This window comes from Dama dama, chromosome 20 (assembly GCF_033118175.1).
Source record: "Dama dama isolate Ldn47 chromosome 20, ASM3311817v1, whole genome shotgun sequence".
Taxonomy (NCBI): Eukaryota; Metazoa; Chordata; class Mammalia; order Artiodactyla; family Cervidae; genus Dama; species Dama dama.
In genome coordinates, this window is record NC_083700.1 from 40134644 (window position 1) to 40148510 (window position 13867).

Below are 13867 nucleotides of genomic sequence, written 5' to 3' on the forward strand. Positions count from 1 at the left end.
AGAGCTTCTCCATCTTTGGCTGCAAAGAATATAATCAATCTGATTTCAGTATTGACCATCTGGTGATGTCCATGTGTAGAGTCTTCTCTTGTGTTTTTGGAAGAAGGTGATTGCTATGACCAGTGCATTCTCTTGGCAAAACTCTATATTAGTCTTTGCCCTGCTTCATTCTGTACTCAAAAGCCAAATTTGCCTGTTACTCCAGGTATTTCTTGACTCCTACTTTTGCATTCTAGTCCCCAATAATGAAAAGGACATCAATATCACAGTAATCCCAGTCTATGCCCCCACTAGTAATGCTGAAGAAGCTGAAGTTGAATGGTCCAACGTATGCCTTACAAGTAGATTAGTGGTCACTGAATGTTATGTGTAAATTAATATTGCTCACAGAAACTAAAATATATCCTGCTGGTAACTAGGGGCTACATATTCATTGATTTGCATGCCAACTTTAAGAAACTAGGCTAAAGAATTCATTGCAAAATTATCATGCTGCTCAAGACAAAATGTCAGTATTATTCTGTGTTACTTATTGAGAGATGATGATGTGTGGATCTTATGGATAGCCTGTGTAGATTTACTTCTGGGTAAAATAAGCCTTTTAACCAGCTGTGAAATCTTATGTTGGCATGCATATGAAGGTAAATTTTGTCTTAGCTTTCAGAAGAGTAAATCCTTAACCTTTGCTTAAATAAAATATAAATACACCTTTTCATCTAGCAATTCTGTTTTCAGAATTTGCATTAGATAGCTTGGGCTGCCATAAAAAAGATACCATAAACTAAGTGGATTACCTAAAGAAAATTATTTTCTTACAGTTTTGGAAGCTGAAAGTCCAGGATCAGTGTCAGCATTATCAAGTTTTTGTGATAACTCTTTTCCTGGCTGGCCTTCTCACATGACAGAGAGTGAGGGAGAGGGAGATAGAGTAAATGTTCTGGTATAACTCTTAAAAGGGCAAATCCCATTATGAGGGCCCCACCTTCATGAGTTCATCTTAACCTAATTACTTACATATTTTTTCAATTAGAGAATTGATTATATTTGCTAAAGAAGTGATTATATTTGCTATTTTTACATTTAACTGGTGATTATTTGGATATCTGTTTTCCCCATTAAACTTTTAGGAGCCATATTAATTATTTCCAACCATTGTCTCTCCACATTCCAACTCATAATATGAGCTCTATAAATATTCATTGGGAAAAAAAAAAAGAATGGTTTGTTGTGAGGTAATGCATGCAAGTTTGTGGGCTTCTCTAGTGGATTGGTTAGTAAAGACTCCGCCTGCTATGTGGGAGACCTGGGTTTGATCCCTGGATTGGGAAGATCCCCTGGAGGAGGGCATGGCAACCCATTCTAGTATTCTTGCCTGAAGAATCCCCAAGGGCAGAGTAGCCTGGCAAGCTACAGTCCATGGGGTAGCAAAGAGTTGGACAGGGCTGAGTGATTAAGCACAAGCACAAGCACATCCATGTGTGTACCCACTAAATACATTCCCATATTTTGTAGTTACAAGTCATTATCACTAGATGGCAATCGTGTCCTAGACAAGGCAAATGTTCCTGGTATTAAGCCCTCAACTGAATAATGAGGGCACAAAATTGGGGCAAATGTGTTTCTAAGGTTGGTGAGGTGAAAGGAATCTGAAAGTTTAAGCATGAAATAAGAATTGCATATATTTTATCCTGCTTTATTTCATTGTGTACTTTACCCTCTGACTAGCTCAATTTTACTTAGTAATGCATTTTAGCATTACTGTCATTCCAGCAGCCTCTTATTATTATATTTATAATTTTTGTTAGAAACAATGTTTAAAAAGATCTCTTAGTTCATCTCAGTTCAGTTCAGTCACTCAGTCGTGTCTGACTCAATGCAACCCCGTGAACCGCAGCAGGCCAGGCCTCCCTGTCCATCACCAACTCCCGGAGTTTATCCAAACTCATGTCCATTGACCCACTCCTCTACTCTTGCCTGGAAAATCCCATGGACGGAGGAGCTTGGTAGGCTGCAGTCCATGGGGTCGTGAAGACTCGGGCACAACTGAGCGACTTCACTTTCACTTTTCACTTTCATGCATTGGAGAAGGAAATGGCCACCCACTCCAGTGTTCTTGCCTGGAGAATCCCAGGGGCGGCGGAGCCTGGTGGGCTGCCATCTGTGGGGTCACACAGAGTCTGACACAATTGAAGCGACTTAGCAGCAGGAGCAACAGCATGTCTCCTGAGTTGTGGATGCCATCTAACCATGTCACCCTCTGTCATCCCCTTCTCCTCCTGGCCTCAAGCTTTCCCAGCATAAGGATCTTTTCAAATGAGTCAGCTCTTTGAATCAGGTGGCCAAAGTACTGGAGTTTCAGCTTCAACATCAGTCCTTCCAATGAACACCCAGGACTGATCTCCTTTAGGATGGACTGGTTGGATCTCCTTGCAGTCCAAGGGACACTCAAGAGTATTCTCCAACTCCACAGTTCAAAAGCATCAATTCTTTGTTGCTCAGCTTTTTTTATAGCCCAACTCTCAAATCCATACATGACTATTGGAAAAACCATAGCCTTGACTAGATGGTCTCTTGTTGACAGAGTAATGCCTCTGCTTTTTAATATGCTGTCTAGGTTGGTCATAACTCTCCTTCCAAGAAGTAAGCGTCTTTGAATTTCATGGCTGCAAAGACCATCTGCTGTGATTTTGGAGACCCAAAAATAAAGTCAGTCACTGTTTCTACTGTTTCCCCATCTATTTGCCATGAAGTGATGGGACCGGATGGCATGATCTTAGTTTTCTGAATGTTGAGCTTTAAGCCAGCTTTTTCACTTTCCTCTTTCACTTTCATCAAGAGGCTCTTTAGTTCTTCACTTTCTGCCATAAGGGTGGTCTTATCTGCATATCTGAGGTTATTGATATTTCTCCCTGCAATCTTGATTCCAGCTTGTGCTTCTTCCAGCCCAGCATTTCTCATGATGTACTCGGCATAGAAGTTAAATTATCAGGGTGACAATATACAGCCTTGATGTACTCCTTTTCCTATTTGGAACCAGTCTGCTGTTCCATGTCCAGTTCTAACTGTGGCTTCCTGATCTGCATACAGGTTTCTCAAGAGGCAGGTCAGGTGGTCGGGTATTCCCATCTCTTTCAGAATTTTCCAGTTTATTGGGATCCACACAGTCAAAGGCTTTGGCAGAGTCAATAAAGCAGAAATAGATGTTTCTCTGGAACTCTTGCTTTTTCGATGATCCAGTGGATGTTGGCAATTTGATCTCTGTTTCCTTGCCTTTTCTAAATACAGCTTGAACATCTGGCAGTTCAGGGTTCACATATTGCTGAAGCCTGGCTTGGAGAATTTTGAGCATTACTTTCCTAGCCTGTGAGATGAGTGCAATTGTGCAGTAGTCTGATCATTCTTTGGCATTGCCTTTCTCTGGGATTGGAATGAAAACTGATGTTTTCCAGTCCTGTGGCCACTGCCGAGTTTTCCAAATTTGCTGACATATTGAGTGCAGCACTTTCACAGCATCATCTTTTAGGATTTGAAGTAGCTCAACTGGAATTCCATCACCTCCACTAGCTTTGTTTGTAGTGATACTTCCTAAGGCCCACTTGACTTCACATTCCAGGATGTCTGGCTCTAGGTCAGTGATCACACCATCGTGATTATCTGGGTCTTGAAGGTCTTTTTTGTATAGTTCTTCTGTGTATTCTTGCCATCTCTTTTTAATATATTCTGCTTCTCTTAGTTCTGTTTGATATCTGTCCTTTATTGTGTCCATCTTTGCATGAAATGTCCCGTTGGTATCTCTAATTTTCTTAAAGAGATCTCTAATCTTTCCCATTCTATTGTTTTCCTGTATTTCTTTGCATTGATCACTGAGGAAGTCTTTCTTATCTCTCCTTGCTATTCTTTGGAACTCTGCATTTAAGTGGGTATATCTTTCCTTTTCTCCTATGCTACTGGAGATCAGTGGAGAAGTAAGTCCAGAAAGAATGAAGGGATGGAGCCAAAGCAAAAACAACACCCAGTTGTGGATGTGACTGGTGATAGAAGGTCCAATGCTGTAAAGAGCAATATTAAATAGGAACCTGAAATGTTAGGTCCATGAATCAAGGCAAATTGGACGTGGTCAAACAGGAGATGGCAGGAGTGAATGTTGACATCCTAGGGATCAATGAATTAAAATGGATTGGATTGGATGAATTTAACTCAGATGACCATTATATGTACTACTGTGGGCAGGAATCCCTTGGAAGAAATAGAGTAGCCATCATAGTCAACAAAAAAGTCCGAAATGCAGTATTTGGATGCAATCTCAAAAATGACAGAATGATCTTTTTGTTTCCAAGCAAACCATCCAATTTCACCGTTTTCCAAGTCTATGCCCTGACCAGTAAAGCTGAAGAAGCTGAAGTTGAATGGTTCTATGAAGACCTACAAGACCTTTTAGAACTAACACCTAAAAAAGATGTCCTTTCTTCTCCAACACCACAGTTCAAAAGCATCAGTTCTTCGGCATTCAGCTTTCTTTATGGTCCAACTCACATTCATACATGACTACTGGAAAAATAGCTTTGTCTAGATGGACTTTGTTGGCAAAGTAACGTCTCTGCATTTTAACGTGCTGTCTAGGTTTTTCATAGCTTCCAAGCAGCAAGCATCTTTTGATATCATGGCTGCAGTCAAAATCTGCAGTGATTTTGGAGCCCCCCAAAATAAATTCTGTCACTGTTTCTATTGTTTCCCCATCTATTTGCCATGAAGTGATGAGACCAGATGCCATGATCTTAGATTTTTGAATGTTGAATTTCAAGCCAGCTTTTTCACTTTCCTCTTTCACTTTCATCAAGAGGCTCTTTAGTTCTCCTTCGCTCTGCCATAAGGGTGGTGTCATCTGCATATCTGAGGTTATTGATATTTCTCCCGGCAATCTTGATTCCAGGTTGGGCTTCTTCCAGTCCAGCATTTCTCATGATGTACTCTGCATATAAGTTAAATAAGCAGGGTGACAATATACAGCCTTGATGTACTCCTTTTCCTATTTGGAACCAGTCTGTTGTTCCATGTCCAGTTCTAACTGTGGCTTCCTTACCTGCATACAGATTTCTCATGAGGCAGGTCAAGTGGTTTGGTATTCCCATTTCTTTCAGAATTTTCCACAGTTTGTTTTGATCCACACAGTCAAAGGCTTTGGGTTAGCCAATAAAGCAGAAGTAGATGTTTTTTTCTGGAATTCTCTTGCTTTTCTATGATCCAACAGATGTTGGCAATTTGATCTTGGTTCCTCTGCCTTTTCTAAATCCAGCTTGAACATCTGGAAGTTCTTGGTTCATGTACTGTTGAAGTGTTGCTTGGAGAATTTTGAGCATTGCTTTCCTAGCCTGTGAGATGAGTGCAATTGTGTGGTAGTTTGAACATTCTTTGGCATTGCCTTTCTTTGGGATTGGAATGAAAACTGACCTTTTCCAGTCCTGTGGCCACTGCTAAGTTTTCCAAATTTGCTGACATATTGAGTGCAGCATTTTCACCACTTCGTATTTTAAGATTTGAGATAGCTCAACTGGAATTCCATCACCTCCACTAGCTTTGTTCGTAGTGATGCTCTCTAAGGCCCACTTGACTTCCATTCCAGGATGTCTGGCTTTAAGTGAGTGATCACACCATCATGGTTATTTGGATCATTACAATCTTTTTTGTACAGTTCTTCTGTGTATTCTTGCCACCTTTTCTTAATATCTTCTGCTTCTGTTAGGTCCATACCATTTCTGTCCTTTATTGTGCCCATCTTTGCATAAAAGTTCCCTTGTTATCTCTAATTTTCCTTCCCAGTCTATTGTTTTCCTCTATTCCTTTATACTGATCACTGAGGAAGGTTTTCTTATCTCTCCTTGCTGTTCTCTGGAACTCTGTGTTCAGATGGGTAAATCTTGCCTTTTTTCCTTTGCCTTTAGCCTTTCTTCTTTTCTCAGCTATTTGTAAGGCCTCCTCAGACAACCATTTTGCCTTTTTCACTTTTTTGGGGGGGATGGTCTTGATCACCACCTCCTGTACAGTGTTATCAACCTTCATGCATTATTCTTCAGCTACTCTGTCTATCAAATCTAATCCTTTTAATCTATTTGTCACTTTCAGTATATAAGCTTAAGGGATTTGATTTAGGTCATACCTAAATGGTCTAGTTGTTTACCCTACTTTCTTCAATTTAAGTCTGAATTTTGCAGTGAGAAATTCATGATCTGAGCCACAATCAGCTCCCAGTCTTTATTTTGCTGACTGCATAGAGTTTCTCCAACTTCGGCTGCAAAGAATATAATCAATCTGATTTTGGCATTGACCATCTGGTGATGTCCATGTGTAGAGTCATCTCTTGTGTTGTTGGAAGAGGGTGTTCACTATGCACATTGTGTTCTCTTGGCAAAACTCTGTTAGCCTTTGCCCTGCTCCATTTTGTACTCCAAGGCCAAACTTGCCTGCTTATTCCAGGTATCTCTTGACTTCCAACACTTTGCATTCCAGTCCTATGATGAAAAGGACATCTTTTTTTGGTGTTAATTCTAGAAAGTCTTGTATGTCATCATAGAACCGTTCAGATTCTTTGGCATTAATGTTTGGGGCATAGACTTGTATTACTTTATCTTTGACCATTGTGAAAATGAAAATTAGGCTAAAGTTCCTAATTTTATACATATATAATAGAATAATTATATATAAATAATATAAATAACACATATAAAATTATATATGTATATAATTATTTTTAAGCTAAAATTTAGATATGTGGTCAGCACTGCTGTTTATTAATGCCGCTCACCCATTTTCTTTCCCCTTGTAATAATGATACATCATCTAGACTGGAAAAGATTTCCTGTCTCCCTTCAAGCTAGATATGTTTATGTACTTGACAGTGGCATATAAATAGACATACTCTCTGCCTCCTGTAAATAATAACCTTAAAGAAAAAGGAAATATCTTTCCTTCCCTCTCTCGTCCTTACTTTTGTATAGGTGGTAGTGAATCTTCTATGAATACATAGGTGGACACAGGATAGAAGGAGGCTGACTCTGTGATTAAATTGTGTAGCACAACTGTCACACCAGCATGGACCTTTAACTTGTGTGAGAATAAATTTCAGTTTTATTTGTGCCATTGGTAATGCTATATTTGAAATGTGTATCATAAAAATGCATATCATAGTCATCTGAGTTATTCCACTTAGATGGCTTAATGTTTTACATATTTTTAAAAATTACAAAATATATGTGTTAGTATGCTTATGCACACTAACAATCAGAACTCTTACCCTCTGCACTCTCTTTTCTAGGAATGGTCTTAAGAGTTTGGTGCTGTTATTATACTTGCCTGACTAGGCCAGTTGTCATGTGTTCATTCCCTCCTGTGTAAGGTATTAATGTCAAACATACCTCTCTAGAGCAGTGTTCACAAGTCCTTGGGTTTAGAGGCTGCCAAAGAGAAGAGGGGAGAGGACAGAAGCAAAGAAGAGGAGGGGAGTGGGAGGAGGGGAGAAACATATGGCATGCCACTTATTGCCTGCTTGCATTTTTTAATAAGGCTGACATAAGATTAATGTTGAGGCTTCCCTAGTGTCTCAGGGGTAAAGAATCACCTGCCAGTGCAGGAGATGTGGGTTTGATTCCTAGACAGGAAGATTCCCTGGAGAAGGAAATGACAACCTGCTCCAGTATTCTTGCCTGGGTAATCCCATGGACAGAGAAGCCTCGTGGACTACAGTCCATGAGGTCGCAAAGAGTAGGATGACAGTGACTAAAACAAGAGCAACAATAGGATTAATGTTGATGGTTTTTCAAAGTAGGTATAAAGGTTAGGGATCCATGGCTGATTCATATCAATGTATGACAAAACCCACTGGAAAAAAAAAATAATAAAAAAAAAAAAAAAAAAAAAGGTTAGGGAGTGGGGGTGGAGATCAAACAAAGTCAGGGTGAGTGTTTTGCAGACAACTTACTTATCCAGAATAGCAGAAGTGATGAGGTAAGTATGAGCATCTGACAACTTTCTTGCTGGTAGTCATTTACTACAGTCAACTCTATTTCTGACAGATATATATCCTTCTAACTCAGTTTTAAAAGTTGTGTTAAACCTGATTACAATTAAAAATGGGCATGATGACTAATTTTATGTGTCAGTTTGGCTGGGCTATGGTGCCAAATACATGTTCAAACATTATTTTAGATATTTCAGTGAGGGTGTTTTTAGATGAGATTAATATTTAAATTGGTGAAATTTGAATGAAATGGATTCAAAGTGGATAGGCTTCATCTAATCAATTTAAGATTTAGATAGAAAAATAGACAGAACTCCCCCAAGAAAGAGGGAATTCTGCTTTTGATTTGAACTGCAGCATTGATTCTTTCCTGAGTCTCCAGCCTCCCTGCCTGCAAACCCTGCAGATTTTGGACTTGTTAACCTCCATAATCAGGTAAGCCAGTTTCTTAAAACAAATATCTTCATATATTCAGAGAGAACCCTGGCCAATACAAAGGCATAACCAAAATACTTACTAAATATGAATTATGTTCATATTCACTTTCTAGAAGAAACTTCAACTCCACATGAAGGTAAAATGATGATGGTAGTCATAATTGCAATATAGCCATACTAATTATATTATTATTCACTTTATTTAAAACCTTTCAATGTTATGTTGTCCTTAACATATTACCAGCCATGTACCTTGGCCCCTATGTGCTATTTATTAATTTATCAAGCAAAACTATTGTCTATAGCAAGCTAGTTCAAATGTAAATCAAATAATTTACCATGACAAGTAAACAGAAATGTTTACTCAGTAAGCTTTACCTTAGGTTTGGTCTGCAACTAGTGGAAAATGTCCCCTTGTACTAATGAATAGATTCAGTTAAGCCAGCCAAAGCACCTGCCAAAAATACCCTAAAAACGTTCCTTTTACACAACCTCCAAAATTAAAAGTGCTCAAAATGTTAATTCAGGTACTAAGGGAACAAGCACATACCTTGTGCTAATCAGTGTTTATATGAAGTGGGAATTCAAATTACTGAGGCTTAATTGTAAGGATATCTGGAATCTAGCAATAATTTTGGGGTAAGGTGTTTGTATAAGGCACCACTCAAGTAAATATATTTCTCTCTTTTTTTTATTCAAGCAAATATCTTTCTAAATTTCTCTTTTTTGTGGGAGAAGGGATGATTTTTATAATACACCAAGAAAAGCAAGGAGATTATTATTATTATTATTATTATTATGATCACATTCAAACTTGTCAGTTCAGTCAGTTCAGTCACTCAGTCATGTCTGACTCTTTGTGACCCCATAAACCACAGCACTCCAGGCCTCTCTATCCATTACCAACTCCCGGAGTCTACCCAAACCCATGTTCCTTGAGTCGGTGATGCCATCCAACCATCTCATCTTCTGTTGTCCCCTTCTCCTCCTGCCCTCAATCTTTCCCAGCATCAGGGTCTTTTCAAATGAGTCAGCTCTTCACAACAGGTGGCCAAAGTTTTGGAGTTCCAGCTTGAACATCAGTCCTTCCAGTGAACACCCAGGACTGATCTCCTTTAGGATGGACTGGTTGGATCTCCTTGCAGTCCAAGGGACTCTCAAGAGTCTTCTCCAACACCACAGTTCAAAAGCATCAGCTCCTCAGCACTCAGCTTTCTTTATAGCCCAACTCTCACATCCATATGTGACCACTGGAAAAACCATAGCCTTGACTAGACGGACCTTTGTTGACAAAGTAATGTCTCTGCTTTTTAATATGCTGTCTAGGTTGGTCATAACTTTCCTTCCAAGGAGTAAGTATCTTTTAATTTCATGGCTGCAATCACCATCTGCAGTGATTTTGGAGCCCTCAAAAATAAAGTCAGCCACTGTTTACCCTGTTTCCCCATCTATTTGCCATGAAGTGATGGGACTGGATGCCATGATCTTAGTTTTCTGAATGTTGAGCTGTAAGCCAACTTTTTCACTCTCCTTTTTCACTTTCATCAAGAGGCTCTTTAGTTCTTCTTCACTTTCAAACTTGTAGCATCAGTGAATATTCTCCAACCTTGAGGTGGAAGCACACTCAAGCTGGGACACACCAAGAAAATATTTTCCCAGATTTCAGCTCTCACAGGAAATATCACTGAGATAAAGGCCTTTCCCATGCTTTAGAGCCCATCTACTCCCATTTCTTCAATAATATTGTTTCATGAGTTAATCCTCAGTTCTTTTTTCATAGCTTTATCTTATCACTCTTCATTATTTCCTTCTCTTCTGAAAATAAACATATATACTTGATTTCACCTGTCTTGAAACACTCTCCCTTAGCTCTGTGTATCTTGATCATACTCTCTCCTTTATTTCACTGCCAAACTTTTTGTAAGGGATTTTATAGGCTTGCTCTCTCCACCTCTTTATTTCAGTAATTCAGAAATATTTCAAAACCAAAGCTTAGAGCTTGGGCTTTGCACATAGTATCAAATTCTTAACCTTGTGACCAAACATATGTAGATATTCCTAGTCACAATTTACAGATGAGGAAACAGATTCAAAGAATCCAAAGTATTTGATGAAGGTAACCTATATCCAAAGTGTGTTCACCATGATATAGATATTGTCATCCTTTCCTAAAATTCTTAACTGGTGTTCGCTGTTGGGAGTGCTTACTCTATTGATATGTTTAAGGCACTGGCCAAGCTCTTTACCCACTTTTTCATGTTTGTTACTTACGACAGCTCTGTGAAGTGGATGCTCCCATTCATTCCTCAACCTCCATTCATCTTCCAAATTCACATGAAATCATTTTTCATTAAAAATGTTTTTTACTTCCTAAGTAACTTATTTTTATTTTTTATTTTTAAATTTCTATTGGAGTGTAGTTGATTTATAATGTTGTGTTAGTTTCAGATATACAGCAAAGTGAATCAGTTATGCATATACATATACATTCTTAGATTATTTTCTCATATAGGCCATTACAGAGTACTGAGTAGAGTTCCCTGTGCTATACAGTAGATCCTTATTAGTTATCTATTTTATATATAGTATGTGTATATGTCAATCCCAACCTCCTAATTTGTCCTCAACCCTTATAACCATAAGATTTCTTTCTACATCTGTAACTCTATTTCTGTTTTGTAGATCAGTTCATTTGTACCCATTTTAAGATTTCATGTATAAGTGATGTCATATGATTTTTGTCTTTCTGTGTTTGCCTTCACTCAGTATGACAGTCTCTAGGTCCATCCAATGTAGCTGCAAATGGCATTATTTCATTCTCTTTTATGGCTGAGTAATGTTCTGTTGGGGCTTCCCTGGTGCCTCATTGGTGAAGAATCCACCTGCCAATGTAGGAGACACAGATTCGATCCCTGGGTGGGGAAGAGTCCCTCGAGAAGGAAATGGCAACCCACGCCAGTAGTATTGCCTGGGAAATCCCATGGACAGAGGAGCCTGGTAAGTTACAGTCCATGGAGCTGCAAGAGAACTTAGTGACTAAACCACAGCAACAACCACATCTTCTTTGTCCGTTCCTCTTTTGATAAATGGAATGGCTTTTTAAATTGTAAATAATGTTTGATTGCCAGATCAAGTCAACACCTTTTTCCTTTTTATTTATTTCTCTGTGGCATTTTAGTGTTTCTTTGTACAGAAAGATATCTTCATTAATGTTAAAGTAGGAAAAACCCTTAGCTTACACATATCTTTAATAGGAAAAAATAGAAAATATTAGTAAATAGGAGAAGAAATAAATATTAATCATATTACTAAAGATGATCACCATTACTATTTCACTGTACATACTTATAATTTTTTTTTTCTGATACGCACATACATTAACATAGTCAAACAACTTTCTGGCCCCTCTGTCATTATCAGTTTGCTTTAATCATTCTTTCTTGGTCCTCTGCCCATTTCCTAGGATACTACCAATCGATCTCCTTTACTCTTTCTCTCTGAATCCCTTAAATGTTTCTGATTTCCAGGGATCTAATTATGCCCTTTTCACTATCCATACTCGTGTGTGTGTGTGTGTGTGTGTGTGTGTGCGCGCGCATGTGCACGTGCACATGCAAGTGTGCACACACAGATGTGTGCATACACTAAGTTGCTTCAGTCCTCTCTGACTCTTTGTGACCCTGTGGACTACAGTCCACCAGGCTCCTCTGTCCATGAGATTTTCTAGACAAGAATACTGGATGGGTTGCCATTTCCTCCTACCTATGGACTGTAGCCCACCAGGCACCTCTGTTCATGAGATTTTCCAGGCAAGAATATTGGAGTGGGTTGCCATTTCCTCCTCCCTGGGAGCTTCCCGATCCAGGGATCAAACCTGCATCTCTTACCTCTCCTGCTGCCTCATTTGGCAGAAGGGTTCTGTATATTATCTAGGCACCTGGTTTCTACTTATAGCTTCCTATTGCAGTTTTATCACCATATTTTCAGCCTTCACTAAAATTTACTCTCCACTTTCCAAGGCTTCACCCTTCACCTAGTCTCTAAGCCAATGACCTTTGCTTTGATTTTTAATGCAGCAGACCCCAATTCTCAGTACTTATATCTGTTTCATTTATTTAGTACCTAACGAATCATATGAATATTTGGTGGCTTAAAACATCAAACATTTCTGTGAATCACAATTGGACGAGGCTCACACTGTGATTCTTATATGTCTGTAGACTTCTGAATGTTCAACTGTGGATAGATGGTCTAAGATAGTGTATTAGTTTCCTATTGCTACCATAAATAAATTACTTCAGATTTAGATTCTTAAACACACAAATTTATCACTGCACAGTTCCATCGGTCCAGAAGTCTAAATTGGCTCAGCTGGTTTCTCTGCTCTGGATTTCACAAGGAACAAAAACCAATGTGTTGACTAACTGAGTTCTTATGAGAAGACTCAAGGGATAATCAACTTCCAAGTTCTTTCAGGCTGTTGGCAGAATCTAATTCCTCATGGTTATAGGGCGGAGATCCTCATTTTCTGTCAGCTGGTGGTTGACCTTAGCTAATAGAGGAGTTTTTTCTTGTACATATCAGAACCAGCATTAGTGTTTTGAATCCTTTTCATGCTTGAAATCTCCTGTACTTCCCTTTATTCCAGTCTCTCTGACTCATTCTTCTGTTTTTAAATGAAATTTCAGCTAGTCATAAAAGAAAACATGTTAACTCCGGAACTCAAAATAACAACTGAATTTTATAGTCACAGGGACACGAAACTTGTTATTTTCCAGCTGATATTCCCATTCCTTTTTTCATAAGAGGGGAAGTATGTTAAGATGTTCTGCTACATTTTCTTTCATTTATCCTGTCAAATTCTTTTGGTTTCAAGGTACAGAAACCAACTTAAACTAAGTCAAGTAAAAAGTTGTTTATTATAAAGCCACAGATGTCTCAGAATTCCAAAGAATGAAAATAATTAATGTTGGGCTTCATGGAATCTGGATTTGGGATGTCAGGAACTGAGACCACTCTGTTATTTTCAGAAATCCTGTGAACTCTAAAATCAGCTTTCTACCTTTCTGCTGCTGCACTACTTGGCTTCTCTTTTTCTCTCACCACCTTCTCATTCCTTTTGTATAATGATCATTAGACCAACAGCAACAAGTTGAAATTGAGAATGTTCAGCATCTATTTTTTACAGTAATTGATATGATCATTCTGTCTTAGTTCATTTCTGGAAATATTTAGCATTGGACTTCCAGTACCTTGACTGGCTTTGGGATAAATGATTTTCTGTGGTTGAATATGAGGAGGTGAGTTAAAAAGTTGTAAGTTCTGCCTTTCAAGGGTCTATGTTTACAATAGATTCTAGAAAATGAGTATTTAAGAAAGGGAATGACAGACATGTCTACTAGTCAAAAATTCGGAAAGT